Raw genomic sequence first — 13,011 nt, forward strand, 5'->3', positions numbered from 1 at the left:
GGGCCGGGAGGGCGGGGCGCTCCAGGTGGCCACCTGGCCCGAAGTCCTGCCCCACCCCCATCCGGTCCTAGCCACCTCTCCCGACTCGGCCTCTAGCGACCGTCTGGCTGGACGCTGTCCTCAGCCACCCCGCTTGGCCCAAAGAATCCGCGTTTGGCAAGGTGCTGCGGAACGCCCGCTTCTTCCGGAGCCCCGGCCAGAGCCCATACTGGGCCTGGGTCTCTCCTAGGCTGTGGAAGAAGCTGCCACGACGTGGCCTGGTGGGCAGAGTACAAAATGAAAACCACAGGGAGGACAGTTTCCTCCCTCTGGCTGGGAGTCGAAGAACTAATAGCGAGACTCCTGGTAAGAAAATTGTAAGACAAAGCAAAATCGAAAATTCATCGAAGTTAAAAAGGTTATCCTTTTTGGTTAACAGCCTGTCACCGATCCCCAAATAAAAAAGAGAACAAGAGCTGACTAAAAGTAGCAAAAATACCCGTTCTGATTTTTTTTGTTTTTAACGTGTACAGGGACTAACCGAAAGGCCGGTCGTCTCCACTCTGACCACTGATGGGTACTGGGCAGCCGACAGTGGAGCCTGCAGCTAACTTCTCCCCACATCTGGAAGGCAGTGGAGCTCCGAGTTCCCTAAAGAAGTCAGGGGGCCCAAAAACCGATCTGCTCTGAGTGGGGTTCCCCAGCACACTGGAGAAGTCGCTTTTGTAGAAAGAAAGGGAATTGATGAGTGGCCACAGGAGACGGACATCTTCCTCCCCTCCCCTCGCCAAGGAAAAGAAAGTGGTAGCATCGCAAAGGTGGAGGCCGTGCTGACTCTTTTGCCAGCCTCCAGTCACCAAAGTAAGAGAAAAGGGCTGCATTTTTAAAGATATAAATATTACTCAGAATTGACCTAGGTTTTTCCCCCTTCGTGTAATAAAGTATCTGTATCATCTTTATAAATTTTCCATCTTAAATCTGGCCGAATGATACAGAAAAACAAAAGATACATTTTCATGGGAAGATTCTTACCTGGAAAATTCTTCCCATTCTCTCTTCTTAATTTACTCTTTCCTTCTCCCCATTTCCCCCATGGAAAAATAAATCATTGCTCCTTCCAACTGTTTTATGCTCAAGGATCTCTCTCTCCACTCTCTTTTCTCTTCCCTCTGCACACTGGCTTGTTTATCTGACCCTTCCCGGGTTGGCAGGGGCCTCTCCCCTCATTGTCTCCTCCAGCCCCCCACCCCCTGCTCGGCCCAGGCCTGCCGGCAGGGCTAGCTGGGCCTCAGACTTGGTCCGGCTCTGCCGCCCGTTCTGTTGCGTGCACTGGAATATTGATTTTTCAGTGTGTGCGCGCCGGCTCTGTAAAAATCAATATTTCAGTAGCTCGAGCACAGCACAGGGCAGTGTAATGGAGCTGGCCTGCTGATGTAACGTGCGGGGTCCACCCTTGCAGATTGAGGTCAGTCAGAAAATGGCAGTGTGCTTTCCTCTTTCATTGTTTGCTTCAGAGATGAAGGGAGTTTGCATACAGTCGTGTACATCAGATACCAAGACAAGTAACCTTACTGCTACTGGGTATTGCGGGAACCCAGTTAGAAAGGCGTAACTGCGATGGTGATGGTGGAAGATGCTGATTATCCCATCCAAGAACCTTTACATACAGAAGGAGGGAAGGGGAGGAGTTATGGTCTGTCATCAGTCCTACCAAGTTTCAAAATGAGAAAACGAAAATAGGCTCTCTCTAGGAAAAGCTGGAGGTTGTCTCTTTTAGTAGTAGTCGTTTATATCTTTAGTAGTGGGTATGTGGAAGCTCATTACCCTACAGCCCCAGAATATGCTTCTTATTAAAAGGACAAGAGATATCTTGCATGATTTGAAGGGAAAAAAATCAATAATGGTACCAACCTGGGAGCTGTCATCACGACATTTGACAGGAGGAAAGATGGCCGGGCTTGGGGTCAGGACTGTGAGTCTCGTCTGCCAGGCACCACTCCATGAGATGAGCCGGGTGAGTCTGCTCCCTGTCCTGGCCTGCTGAGCTTCACCCGTTACCTAAAGGCTTCCACTAAGTGACCTCCTCCACATAACCCCTTACTCTAACCTTTATGATTCCATGGAGGAAATAGTGTTTCCACTAAAATCAAAAGATGTAACTATGTCAAGTGTGTATCACAGATGAGAAAAGTAGATTAATATCAAAATGTTGCAGTAGCAGACAGTAGGTATGTTCCTCCCTCAGCTGTACGTTTTGTTTAAATTGGATTGTCTTCCAATACAATCTTTGGGGGGAACATTTTCCAAAACATACTTTTGACCTAACATTTCTAAGAGGTTTCATTAAAGAAATAATATCACTAGAAAGCTGTTTATCACTGCCAGTTTTCAATACATTAGAAATAACTTAAACATCCAACAACAGAAGACTCGTTAAATAAAATATGTTAACTATGCATTTGACCCATGGAACACAACTATTTCATGCGATGATGCTGAATAACCATTAAAATAATATAGGAGATTTGCATGTCTTGAAATATGTGCATGATTTAAATCTACGTCCAGCTGTGTATTCTCATAATGGAAAAGAATATGGACTCTGAAGCCTCATGGATTGGGTTCAGATCGTGTCCTTATCATTAGCAATCCATGTGACTTCCATTAGCTATAAGCTAAGTGTATTCATTTTTGTTGCTGTTATAGCAAATAAGCACAAATGCAGTAGCTTAAATCAACATAAATTCATTATTTTACTGCTCCGGTAATCCCAAGACCAAAGGGGGTTTCACTGGGCCAAAATCAAGATCAGGCCACACTAGTTCTAGAGGCTTCTTACCTTCTCAGCCCCAAAGCACAGCGTGCCAACTTTTGCTTCTGTCATCGCATCACCTCCTTAACTCTCACCTTCCTACTTCCTTCATACACGTACTTTTTTGATGACACAAGGTCCACAAAGATAGTCAGGGTCATTTTGCCAACTCAGGATTCTTCTGCTACCTTGATGTCAACCATTATCAGCCCTCACTGGGCTAAGGTCAAGGCATCAGCAGGGTTGTCTTCCTTTCTGAAAGCTCTAGAGGAGAATCTGTTTTCTTTCCTTTTCAGTTTCTAGAGACTGACCGCATTCCATGGCCCATGGCCCCCTTCCTCAGTCTTGAAGTTTTCTTACATGCATCACTCTGACACTGACTCCTCTGCCTCCCTCTTCCACATTTACGAACTCTTGCAATTACATTGGGCCCAGCTGGGTAAGCCCAGGATATGTTCCCTCTTTTAATATCAGCTAAATAGAAAGTTTAATTCCATCTGCTACCTTGATTCTTCTGTACTATGTAGCGTAAAACATATGGTTCCTGGGAAAGGAATTGGACATCTTTAGGAAGCTATTATTCTGCTGGGCACATTCAGGATAATAGTGATAATCTACATCATAGAGTCATGGGGAATATTTAAAAGAATCCATACATGTAAAAGGTCTAGAACTATGGCTGGCATATAATAAGCACTCCATAATAATGAACCCATACTGTAATCCTAGCACTCAGGGAGGCTGAGGCAGGGGGATCGCTGTGAGTTCGAGACCAGACTGGGCCACATAGTGAGTTCCAAGGCAGTCTGAACTACACAGTGAGACCCTGTCTCAAAAACAAACAAACAAAAATAAATAATGAACCCATAATGAGTAGCTGTTATAGGTTCTGTCTGAAAAGGAAATATAGAATATAAGCTGTAGTTGCACCTGGTGAGGGGGATTGATGTTGATTTTAATTTTCTTCATTTTGCAAATTCTTTTCCTTTTTCTACCATGAACCTGGGTACTTTTAAAAGTTTAAATAAAAATGGACAAAGCAATAAAAGAAGTATAATAGAAAAATAATTTAATTTGAGTTTAAATGCTGTCCAGGGGTCAGCATAGCTGCAAAATACATTGTGGAATTAGGTGAGCTGCTTTCTCTACCCTTCAGTCTTCCTCATGGGTAACATGAGAAATGTTAACTGTGTATTTTGAAAGATAATTTCCAGTTCTAAATGCTGTACATCTAAAATTTTAAATATTAACAAATCAATAAATGGCTAACAACATGTCTTACACATAAAGAAAATTCCAAAGAGTCAGTAAGAAATGAGCCCTATAGGAAAAATGAAAATATAAAAGGGCTAAATAAGCATCACACAGAAGAAAAACAAATGGCAAATAAGCATAGGAAAAGATGTTAAGCCTTGTCAGCAATAAGGAAATGCAGTTTAAGATTCAATGAAATATCATTTTATATCCACTAGGTTTTCATGCAGATAGTGCAAATCATAGCATTTTGGAGTCTTCTCAAACAATGGAATATTATACAGCAGTGAAAAGTTATGAATAAAGCTTAGAAACATAATGCTAAGGGGGAAAAAAATCAAGTCCTGAGACAACAGATACTATGATGTAATTTTACAAAGTTCTAACACAAAGCTAAACAATTTTCAAGGATTCACCAAGTAGTAGAAAGCAGAGAACCACTAAAGAGGAAATATAGAATAGTGGTTACTAGTGAGAGGTAGAGGAAAAGGGGTAGGAAAGAAACATAAAAGAGATGCATTGATAATGTTCTTTCTTAAATTTGACCTGACCCCTAGGCTCAGAGGTGTGCACTGTATTAAGCATCATAAGTTGCATGTGTAGGAAGAGGGTAATTTGGGGGTTAGCAGTGTGGGCCAGTGAACAGCACCCCAAAGTCACCATTTACATCCACCTGTGGGTGGGTGGTGGGTGTGTAGACACTCACGTGGTTGGGTGGAATACCCATTTTGTAGATTCACTACTCAAGGTAGAATGAACCTCAGTCTGTTACAAACCTCTTGCTGTGAGGTCTTTAGTTTGGGGAACATACATTTTTTTGCAACTTTTATCATTACAAATTACTAAAAAACAAAAGGAAAAATAATATAGTGTAACTGTGTCCTATAAAGCTGCTATAAAAGTTGATGTACAGTGTAAACAAATCCATCCCCCATCACCAGTTTTAACAATTATCACCTCATGATGATGCCTGTTTCATTTGTACCTCTCCCAATCTTCTTTCGGCATTATATTGTATTATTCTAAAGCAAATTCTCCATATTAAAAGATATTGATGCTGTGGCTCCAAAAGTATTATAAATGACTATATCGATCACATTATAACATTGTTGTAAGCTATCTGTTTTAATCAAATATAAAAAAGGGCCCAAACTGTTTGTATACGAGACTGCCTTTAACTTCCCAGTGGAGGGCTTTCTTGGACATGGACATAGGTTGCATAACATAGGTGAAATTTTGCAGGAATTTATAATTAGGGGAAGAGGAGCAATAACTTAAAGAGAAATTCTACTTTTTAAGGCTTCCATTTATTTCTTCAAGCTCATCATCAACAGAAACAGTTAAAGAAATAACATTAGTTCTATTGCAATTCTTAACTAGTATTCCTGGTGTTAAATTCCTAAAGCTGACCCTTGTCATTGATTGATAAATGTGACTGTCTGTTGGGGGCAAAAGTTTACACTAAGCACTGGAAAGGAATAAAAAGTAAATCAGGTATGGCTTCTTCCTATCATGAAGAAACTGTCTGGTTTCTATTCAGGGTTCCTACAGTAGGAGCATCATTGCTGCCCTGGGTGGGAAGCAACACTGACCATGCCTGCATCTAAGAACAAGATGATTGAGGATGTGGACTGGTCACAGTGGAAAGACCAGCCATGTGATGAGAGGAGCTTTGAGCTGAGTGGTGATATCAACCCCATTACTACGGAAGAAAGAAGGGCTGGAGATGGAGCTCAATAATGGGACTGGATAGTGAATATAACAATGGGCCCAGAAGACAGAGGCTTGGAAGCTTTACTTTTGACCCCTTTGTCCTGTGTGTCTTTGCTTGGCTTGGCTTGCATTCTGTGGGCATTCTATTAAAATCAAGCCCGATGTAGCCATGAGAGCTCTGAGTTTGGAAGGCAGTTGGTGAGAAATACAGGTGGCCTGGGGACCTCCTGAGGTTCAGTGGGTGCCCGTATCAGAAGTCAGGTGGTTTTGTTGAAGACTATCTTTAACCTGTGGACTCAGCACCGGTTAGGGTCAGAATTGCATCACAACCTTGCACTCCTCTTTCCAAACCTTTACAGATTAGTCAAGGAGATAAGACACAAATGCTTAAGGACAACATAGTGTTGTGCAACAGTTAGATGCACCGAGGGAAGACAGAAAGGAAGAAGTCGCTCCTAAGAAAGAAAGAAGTCCTGGGGACAGAGTGGTCCTTGCCGGGAGTCTGCAAAGACGAGTAAGACTTGGAAAAATAAACAGCATTCATGGAGGGCTTGCATGTAGTAAATTATGTAGTACACAATTGTGTTTGTCAGCTTTCAATCATTATAACAAGCTGAGGGAATATATTTATAAAGAGAAAAGGTTTATTCGGGCTTGTGGTTATAGTGGCTCCAGCACATTCCTTCATAGGTGCATTGTTTGGGGTGCACCCGCTGGCAATGGCAGAGAAAACTCGGAGTGAACTGCTCACCTCCTGGCCAGGAACCAGGACAACAGAAGGGAGGAGCCAGGGGCCCACAATTACCTTTGCAGTCACACCTCCAGTGATCTGAGGATCAGATCTTCTGCTGGGCCCCATTCCTAAAAGTTCTACCACCTTCCAATAGCACCGCCCTGGGAACTGAGCCACACATGGGACTATGGGCAGCACTCAACAACCAAAGGATAACAACAGTCCCCTGAGGTTGCATTAATATTGTTCACTGTTACAGCTAAATAAATTGAGGCTTCAAACTATGCCATTCTCATTTTTTTAATCTCTTATGACAATTGGCCTAATACATACTATGGGCACTTGAGTCTTTGCTGAATGAGTGGATATTATGCTACAGTGACCCATATCAAATTGCTGGTAACTGACCCCTTTTCACCCACAAAAATGACAATTTGTTATTATTTTAGCTTGTTTTAAAATTGTATTATAGTCATGCTTCAGAGATAGACTAATGTTGAAATTGAAGTATCTTTCTGTCAAAGACATTAAAGTTGGAATCAGAAACCATATAAGGAAAAACAAGCTCCATAAAGTACATTGAGTAGTTGACATAAGAATAGTGGCTCACACAACATTCTTTCTCGATGAATGAGAAATGACTATTTTTAGCCTTCCTCAACCAAGAAATTAGGAAATTTTATAAGTTGGGCAAGTGTCATATTAGAGATGACATTGTTGATCAAAGGAAGAAGGCCAGCTGATGTCACTGTCTATGATAGCTGATGTCTATGAAACAAGAGACATACCTACACTCTCACCTAGGTTTCTGTGAACTCTCACTACATTCACAGCTGGCTCCACACACGGTCAAGAGTCAAAGCTAAATCCCCATGAGTGGCCATTGCCATCATAGCTTAAACAGAGGGAACTAATAACCCAGACAACATATTCCAAGGTTGAAGCATGCAGACCAGATGGGCAGCCACTTCCAAACTTCCAGTTAAGAGTCAACACACACACACACACACACACACACACACACACACGAATCACAAGCCAAGGAGAATGCACATGTAGAGTGGACTGAACCCCCAATTCACAATTCTGCCCTGAAATTCTGTCTTATTCAGTATGTTTGCTTAGTTTAATTGAACAAGAGATTGTATAAGACAGTTTGTTTCTGAAGCAGCTTAAACTTGATTGCTGACTCTACCGAAACAGACCTACTCCTGTGAAAGATTTTTCCTAAAAGTTCTCTTCAAAATACAGTGCTCTAAAGTACATGTTCCATAGAAATCATTGTTTCTAGCTAGAAAAGTGGAGGAAGGGGACTAGAAAGATGTGATTTGCACGTCTAAGGTGCTTAGTGCTCACTCCAAGTCTGGAGGCAAGACCAAACTGATGTGTAAAGCTTTCTACTTAAATGAAAAAATGTATCGATCAAATGGCACTAGATGTACCTTTCATTTATAAGTTGCTGCGAAATTCTGTTGCAAATCTTAAGCTATTTAACTCTCCTAACACAGTAGTCAGAAAATTTCCAGCTTCTAACCTTTCAACTTCATAATCAGCACTCATTTTAGCCCTTAGGTAGTGATCTTAAAAAAACAGACTCTCTAGCATAGCTTATTAATGCTCTGCTAAACATGTACAATCCCCCTTCCCAGCACCTTTGAAAGACCGATCTCACACTGCTGCCCACCTCCAAAGAGCCACACGTGCAAACATATGCAATCTGTTTTCAAATCCTTCAATTTGGAGTGCCATGGAAATAACAGTACATGTCTGTTAAAGTTGCTCTTCTTTTCCCCATGTTTCATTTTGATCTAGATGTTTTCTTTACAAAGAGAGAGATTCTGCCTTTAAGCCGGATGTCTGCAGGGCCTTACAGAGAGTTGACAATCCTACAAAATATGGTGATCCCTTCCCAACAGCGCCACAGTTGACTGGTCTCATTCCTGGCAGCTCCTCCAGCTCTAACAAGAGGGAGAGCTTGTCTCTCCTGCATCCTCCTTCCCAGCAAACACCAAAGCCCCGTGGACCTTTAGAAAAGCTGCCAAACAGAGACCTTTATAAAGGAAGGTCAGATATGAGGCTTTTGGAATCTTTATCCCTGGTTTTTTTTCCTTTCTTTCTTTCTTTTTGCTTATTGAGTGGTATCCCTGATTTTCAATAGCCCAGTATCTTGTTTTCTTTTCCAATCTCCTTTAGGTCTAAGAGGTCTAGACCACTACCCATTTCCTTCACCTTACAGCCAACCCCTCACATTGTTTCTCTTCTTTTGCAATACACCGAGTTATAACATCCAGCTCATTTTTCTTTTCTTTCTTTGCAGTCTTCAACCATCATCAACTCAATAGACCTCTTAAAGTAATTTGATTATCTTTCTGGAGAAAATCCACCTTCACCAACAGTCTGTGTGAACAGCATATATCCCTTTTAAAGCAGTATTCTTTTTAATATTGACTATGGACTCTCATTGTATTTTCTAACAGATTCTGAACTTGTAGAAAGTTTCTCTAAAATAATGCAGAAAGAGGACAAGGGAGAAAAAGAATGGATTGTAACTTGATTTAATCTTCTAGAATGATTCACTCTTTATAATTTTATTTCTCTATATATTGTGAATGCCTCCATAAAATGTTTGATTTACTCAAGATCAGGCAGTATCTTGTTAAATGAAAAGCAGAGGAATGTAGTTCAGTTCAGATTTGCCAACCTACAGAGCAGGGACAACTCTGCTCTGGAGTAAATCTGGTTTACTAAAGATGAGTCACATTATTGGAGTTGGTACTGATCCTCGGGGTTATTTTTGCTCACGGATGGAGTTTTGATTGTAAGAATCAGTGACATCAACACTCCTACAGCGGTGGAAACCTTTTTGCTTATTGCAGAACACCAGATGTCGCCGGGCTTGCTCCTTCTGCCTATAATTCCAACTGCCTGACTTACCAGACACCATTCACTTTTTTCCTCCTTCAGTAACACTTTGAACAAATCTCTCTGTAACCCAGAGCTTTGAAATCAACAGTTTACCCCTGTGACCACTGCTGGTCCATGTGGCACTTCAGTGTAAATTAAGAAAAGACACCCCTTCCTATGGATGAGTCACAGAAAGAAGGGATAACATTAACCATTTGTTTTTATATACAATTTAGGAAAAAATTAGGGAGGGCATTTGTCTTCTCTCTTCCCAGGCCCATACTTTCACCATGAAACAAAAGAGGGATTGGTGCTCATAAAGCTTGTTGCTCAGTTCAATTTCAAGATGTATCTTATTAACAATTGTGAGAGTTTTCCTTTAAGACCAAATCTCTTCCAAAGTGAATGGAACCAGGTCAACATTCTGCATGAGAAAGACTTTTTAGAGACCAGGCACTTGATCTGCAAATGCACGCTTTGCAGCCTGCCAGCCACTCAGTGATCACTTCCGTTTTTAGAGATGACCTTATATTCTGGGGTTTCAATGAGAACAAGAGGAAAAATGCAATGGTGCTTTCTTCTTGTGCCTGAGACCACTCCAACACTAATTTTGATGACCTTCCCACATATCCCCCTTTTGTGGAGGGAGACAGTGGAGGGGAGAGGGAAGCAAGAGAAGGGAATGAGAGGCAGGTGCTATGGGCTCTCAGCAACACCCTGCAAACAGATTCTGGAAGTATGGATGGCTTTCCTCCTGGTCTCAGCCTTGTCATGTGCCCTGTCTTGAGAGTGCGCTGCTCAGTCGCTGGCAGCTCCTCCTGATGAGAGTGGGCCACAGGTCTCTACTCCCCCCGTTCTTCAACCACATTATAGCACTTTCCTAACATACACTAACATGTATGGCTCGGAGTGCTGTTTCAGAGAGTCTTGGCTTTTAAACCTAAAGCGACCCCAGACATAACCTATTTCAGCATTTTCAACTTCACCCTCTAATAGGAAAAAATGGCAATATAAGGTTATATAAGCATAGATTATATATAACATATATAACATGGTTATATAAGCATAGATTTAACTGAAATGAAAGCTTTAAAAATAATATTGTCATAAGCCATGGGATGCACTCTAAATTTTTATTCTATGTTTTAAATTATCTGTAATACTGATCACAACTCATTGGATAAATTTCATGAATTGCTAAAGGGTTGAGGCCTATAGGTTTGAGACTCACTTATCTATGTTAATCCTCTTATGTTTTAGAGCAGGAAATTGAAGTTCAGAAAGATTAAGCGAACTGGCCAAGGTCACACAGCTACTGTCTGGTGTCAGAGTCAGGACTATAACCAGGGGAGTGAATTTGCCTAACTTAGCTAATTATTAATAATAAACATTCTTCTTGCCAAACAGTGTGTCATACTGTGAAGGGTGCGTGCTGTTAGTTACAAAAACATATGCACTTATTTTTAATGGTAGAAAATTAAAGTCACCAAAAGAAAAACAATAGAATATCATCTCTCTAAATCCTCACAGACTCATCATTTTTAGCTTCAAACTCCAGTGCCTCGATGGCTGTCTATATAAATATGTATAAAGATAGTCTGCTTATTTTACAAATGTTTCAGATTATGTCTGTAAGTTGGCTCCAGTTTGCCGGCTCATGTACACTTCTCTTCACCGACATCTCTAATACAAGAGAAAAAACTTGAACAACCAGTCCTTCCAAAGATCATGGGTTAAGCCTATTTGGACAAAGAAGGACCAATGGGCCCTTTGTGATCAAATGGGGGTGAGTCATACACTCAGAGACTGCTGAGTTCTGAGTAGGAAGTGGGACGCAATGGTAGCAATGGTGGAAGTCTAGAACATGCTCGGGAAAACCCAACAGCCTCACGACCCATCATTCATAGATGGTTATTACTCAAGGTCTGTGCCTACAGCACCTGCAGTTGACCCTGACCTGGCTAACCCCACAGGAGCAACAATTCCATTAAGATAAATTAGCCTATAAGAATTCATCCCTAAATCTTAGTCACCAGCATAGTTTCCTTCAAAAAAGGCATGAGTGCCTTCCTGTTCTACCTATTTTTATCCTGTTCAAAAAAAAAAAAAAGTCTTCTCCAGCCAAAGTAAACAACCTCTCTCTTACTCTCTCCTCTGCAGCAAGGCTGCCTACAAACCTGCATAGGATGTGAAACCAAGGGTGCATGCACCTGATTTTGCCGTGTGTGTGTGTGTGTGTGTGTGTGTGTGTGTGTGTGTGTGTTTCATTGATATGGTACCTTTTAACTAGTTCATGTGTCACTTGATGAAAGCAGCTACGACCTTTTACAACAATTGGCCTTTGTCTGTACATTGGCTCTCTTCACTTTCTTGGGACCCATGAAGATCACCTTAGGGGCACCTTTCAACCTGTTCATGTGAAATGGCAACAGAACAGAAAAATGATACCAAAGTAAACGGACAATTTCTGTAGATACAAACGGATGGATATTGGTACTTTTAGTTTGTGAATATGAAAATGTCACAGGTCATTTGTGGGCATATTTCAACTGGAAGCCAAAATTGCTCCAGGGTAAACATATGGAGCACATGTGCAGAAGGACTGAAAATTAGGTATGAAAGTCATATATGCAAAATTACCACAAAATTCCTGCTGTGATTATTATGAAATTGCCTTGGAGTGTAGGTTTCTGGATCACTTTTCAAGCAATGCAATTTCTTTCAATAAACCCCTGGGCAGCACTCTCTCCCCATTTCGTGGTCTATATCTCAACCCACGTAGCCCCTTGAATGTAGTGCCTGTTACAAGCCCTAACTACTAGAACAGCTGCTTAAGACATGATTTTTATTGAAATGATAGGGAGAAAAGTTCAGAGTATTTGATTATAACCTTTAAAATAAATTTTTTAATGGGTATATTCTTGTACTTTCTAAAGACACATATTTTAAATAGGGACTATGTTTGTTTTGGCAGACATGTGGGTGACCTGAAATGGGCAGACATCCATATCCACATTTATGGCAAATACAGTCTGCATCCTTTCCAGTGTCTGAAAAGGTGTCTGTCAATAATTACAAGTTATCCTTTCCCTCTCACTATATGGCTTTACTTCTTTTCAAAGACTGACATAGAAATTGCTACGAAATAGAGAATAATCAATCTTTACAAGAAAATAGGGTACCAAATTTTACAGCTAGAAGGATGGTCTATGTAATCTTTATAACACAGTGTCTCACACCTCAATATTAGAAAGGAGGTGGCCTTTTGCAGGAATGACACCTATCATGTTGGTGGTGGGAGTCCATAAGCTAAATTTCCTACGGATGACAGCAGCAACTTAATGGAATTAAAAAAAAAAAGGATTAAGTACCATTTCCAAAAGGGATGAGCTCCTTTAAGTAAATAATACTGCCCTTTTTCTACTTCCACGCACCAGTTCAGCTCCAACTGATAGGTGCACTGAAGAACCTGTGTCTGTAATAAGAACAAAATATCAGTTTCAGGTAAAATGAAACCAACCAGAAGACCATGACAATCTTCTGATTTTAGTAGTCAACAGTTCTTCAGTTCTTCCAAAACAGATTTGTGATTTTTGTTATTTTAGCACATGGCCAT

General features: G+C 41.0%; 1 long non-coding RNA gene across 2 annotated transcripts in view; it reads right to left on the bottom strand.

The window, feature by feature from the left end:
- Positions 1-13,011, bottom strand: part of LOC104864961 — a 152,929-nt gene that overhangs the window by 9,936 nt on the left and 129,982 nt on the right. The gene's annotated exons all lie outside the window — the stretch shown is intronic.

This window comes from Fukomys damarensis, unplaced genomic scaffold (genome assembly GCF_012274545.1).
Source record: "Fukomys damarensis isolate Sample0158 unplaced genomic scaffold, DMR_v1.0_HiC HiC_scaffold_4, whole genome shotgun sequence".
NCBI classification, from domain to species: domain Eukaryota; kingdom Metazoa; phylum Chordata; class Mammalia; order Rodentia; family Bathyergidae; genus Fukomys; species Fukomys damarensis.